General features: G+C 38.1%; 1 long non-coding RNA gene across 2 annotated transcripts in view; it reads right to left on the reverse strand.

Moving 5' to 3' along the window:
- LOC111817673 overlaps positions 1-4210 on the reverse strand; it is a 26739-nt gene that overhangs the window by 20832 nt on the left and 1697 nt on the right. The gene's annotated exons all lie outside the window — the stretch shown is intronic.

A 4210-nucleotide genomic window follows, 5' to 3' on the forward strand; every position in this document is an offset into this window, starting at 1 on the left:
TTCTAATGGTGTTTGTAAATAGGATCTCAAGTCCGCATCTTGTACAGCAATTAACCACTAAGAAGAATATATGCAGTGTATTATTTGTTGAATCTGTACTTCCGATTTGATTTGAAACTGTCTCATTGCTGTTTATCAATAAAATTTTGAAAAAAAAAATACATGGGTTACGCACTATTTTTCTTTGATTGACATGTGGCCTCACCAAGGATGATGCTTGAAGCTATGGCAGCCATTTCATGACTCTGAGAAGGCAAACACGAGGTTATGAAAAAACTATGGAGCCTGGATCCTCGGTAAAAATCAACGCTTCATGCACCATTATCTTCATTTCACATTTGTTTTCACTGATATAATCTCTTTTATCATTTAGTCTTTTTAATTATTTTTTACTTGTCTTTCCATAATTTGCTTTCAGCCCTGATTTTCCTCCCCTCCCCACCATGACCAGGGGACATGTCATTTTAAAAAGCTTATTTAATATTATGTATATTGAAACTTTTTTTGTATTCTAAAAATTAAGTTTCCTGGGAATTTCATGTATCACAGAGTTCATCTTTTCATATATGAGGGGGCATCTATTGAAAGGGTATGACAATAGTTTTTCCTATATCCATTGGACTGTGCAACCATGGCCATAATCAAGTTTTGAATTTTTATTATCCTAAGAATAACCTCAGACCCACTAGCTGTCACTCTATTTTTACACAACACTTGAAAGCCAATACTCTTTGTTTCCACAGATTTACACATTCTAACTACTGCATGTGAATGAATAATATGTGATGTTTTGCTAGCACCTTCTTTACTTTGCCATACTTTTAAGGTTTATCTGTGTTGTAGCAGTATCAATTAACTTTGGGTTTTATAACATAAACAAAGTGTATTAAAAAATACACTTTGACAGGCATTTTTGATTGAAGATAGAAAAAGGGTGTACTACAAAAAGGCCTAAGTTCTGAGTAGTAAGAAACTTGAGTGTCAAACCGAAGCAATTTTAAGGAATTTATTTGGTATCCAGTATTTGTTACTGACAACTACTGAAAATACATACCAGTACACTAATTGCAATTTTAGCTTTTAAATGCTCTCTTGAGCATCAAAAATTCCAATCCTTCTTCTATACTTGCATGTTTAGGAGGCAACACTTTGAACTCTCCCTCTTCCAGGATGTTATTCTTGCTGAAGATCAAATTCATCTAAGCTCAAAGACTTGTCTTATAAATTTTTTTTTTCTAAAAAATCTATTTGGTACAGGGTCTTGCTATACAGCTGGGATTTGTAGTGATCCTCCTGTCTCAGCCTCCTTAGCTGAGATTACAGGCATGTGCCACTATGCCCAGCTTTGGTGGTCAGCTCAGCACAGGGCAGGCATGGCATGTGGTATCAGGGATTGAATTCAGACCCTTGTGCTTGCCAAACAGGCACTTAGACTGCCGAGTGATCCTCCTAGCCAAAAACTTACATTTTATTTACTTTTTACATTTATTTATTTTTGTATTTTAGGGAAGGATCTACAGGGTGTTCAGGGTCTAATGATTCTGTTTTCAGCCTCTTAAGTGCTGAGATTATAGGCGTGCACCATGCCCAGTCTCAGTGTGCCTCCTGATGGCATAGCAGGCCCAGGGAGCAAACCCCTGGTGTCTGCGCCTGCAGATTTATCTTCTAAACTTCTTTTAAATCCTATACATTTTCCCAAATATTTTTGTTTTGGTATTCAGATAGTGTTCTGATTTGAACTGTCTCCTTCCTCAAAATGATATATTAATATCCTCTTAGTAAATCAGAATATTACCATATTTAGAAATAAGATCTTTGCATATGTTAAGATGAGATCACACTGAAATAAGGAGGATCTCTAATTTGAAACAACTGGTGAGTTTATAAAAAGAACACTGTTAGGCACCTATCACTATAACAAGTAACTTAGATGATTTACTGGTAAAGAAAAAAAGGTTTACTTTGGCTCAGAGTTTCAGAGGTTTGGTTTCTTCTGTTCAGAACCAGCTGGCTCTGTTGCTTTTAGGCCAGTGGCAAGCAGGGCAGGAGCACATATATGGTAAAACTACAGCAAAACAAGCAGAACAAAAGGAAGAGGAAGGAGCTGTAGTTCATAAGCGCACACTGAATGAGTCAAAGCTCTTAACTAGGATCCACTTCTTTAAAAAAAAAAAAAAAATCAAATACTGGACTGACTTAATCAGTATAAAAATCTGCAATAAAAATCCAAATTTGGGGGAAGAGTAAACTTTAAAACAGCAGCCAAATAGGGAAAGCAGGGTGCAGAGGGTGGGTGCAAAGGCAGCTAGGACTTGTGGGGATGGGTAACTGACCACTGTCGAACCACTGTAAGCCTCTCGGTTTCTCATGGAAAACATTTTATACACCTCAATCCATCAGTGTCCACAAATATCTGTTGCATTTTCTGTGTTGTCTTGGTGGTAATATTACGACAAATATTGCATTACTTCATTTCTGCCCCATGTGGAAAATTAAACACTTTCGTTAGCTTCTGCATTTCATCTCAGAACCAGTCTTTGAGGCATGGATGGACTGCCAGTGATCTTACAGACTAGGATTCAGTTTTTACCACCTTCCAGTGTTGCCACACTGGGAACTAAGCATTTAACATATTAAACTTTGGAAGATATTTCATATTCCAATTATGGCAAAGAACATGTAAAGAGATGAGGGCATGGGGAGAATGGAGACTGTCATGATGGATGTACAAGCCGAAGATATGATGTTATCAGATGTTGGGAGAGGTTTGTGGGACAATTCTGCTTCAGAGCACTCAGAAGGAGCCAATGCTGTTGACACTGACTTTGTATTTTAGTCTCCAGGTCTAGGAGATGATCAATTTCTGTTGTTCTGACTTATCGTGTGTAGAACCTATCAAAATTACCACCAACAAGAAGCTGCATCATCTCTGTACTTGATAAAAATGCAGTAAGACAACACCACCCCATAGCTAAGAATGCTATTAAATAAGATACCCAGGTGATTCACATGTACTTTAAAGTTTGAGAAGTGCTGGTATACAGTTATGGTAGGAAAGAGTAGGAAAAAAAGTGGTTAGAGAGCTATGTTATGGTTCAAGTGAAAAAAGAACACAATCTATTTAAAAAAAGATAATACAAAGGTCAAGGATACTGATTTTAGGTTGTTAGGAAAGAGTCAGTTTTAGATCAGACAGTTTTGGAGTTAGTTCCCTTAACCAGCAAAGTAGGTAAGTTCAGTATGAACGGCTATAAGTCAGGATTTCTGAAAAAAGGTTAGGATCAAAAATACAGAAGTGTGGATCTATTTGGTACCCATCCTCTGGGTTTCAAGTGTTTGTTTTTTAGCACTTTTATCTTTTACAAACGTTTCCATGTTGTCATCCTTGTGGAAAATAAGCTATGCCTTTGCACGATCTTAGGCCTTTAGTGATTCACATGAGGGCCTCTGGACTACAAGCATCTTTCAGGTCTATCAAATTCTGCACGAAAACTTTTTTTTGAATGTTTTAAAACTCAAAGCCCAAGGCTAATCAATACTGCTCCTTTTCCATGGACCCTGTGATTCTCCATTCTCAAGTTTTAACTGAGGCTGTCCTCAAGCTAGTCCAGTCTCCAGACACAAAGCAGCTAGGAACTTTCTGAGGTGCTAAGTACATTTTTCCCAGTGCCCAATTCTGTGTTAATACTTACTCAACTAAAAGTCTTCCATCATGGTATGGAAGACTTGGGAACTAACCAAGAGAGGTTTCCTGCATTGTCAGTGTTAGTAAGCAACAGAGTATAATTCCAAAGTAATGATTCTCTGTATGTCACGTCTCATCAAAGATTGAAAAGCTTGTACAATTCTTAGTGAAGACAAAGACAAATAAATACCCTCTCTTTTTGGCCCTGTGGGGCGTGGGAAAAGTTCTTGCATTGTTTCAGTGCATAGTACAATAACAAGAGCATCAGTATGTCTTCCAAAATTACCTTGGCAAAATTTGTAAGGAGGAGAGCCTTCAGTAAGAAGAGACATCAAAATCTTCACTTCATTACTTGTGTACCTTTGATGGATGGCTTTGAGTTTACTTTGAAATGAGACAGAGACAGAAGGACAGAGAGAGACAGAGCTTTTAAGAAGGCCACGCACACTGTCCACGCGAAGGTCCAGGAGTGTCGCTCAAGAAGAGCGGGCCCGCCGGCGAGGGCAGGGCAGGGCAGGGCAGGGC

The sequence above is a fragment of the Octodon degus genome, unplaced genomic scaffold (assembly GCF_000260255.1).
Source record: "Octodon degus isolate 3935 unplaced genomic scaffold, OctDeg1.0 scaffold00066, whole genome shotgun sequence".
Taxonomy (NCBI): domain Eukaryota; kingdom Metazoa; phylum Chordata; class Mammalia; order Rodentia; family Octodontidae; genus Octodon; species Octodon degus.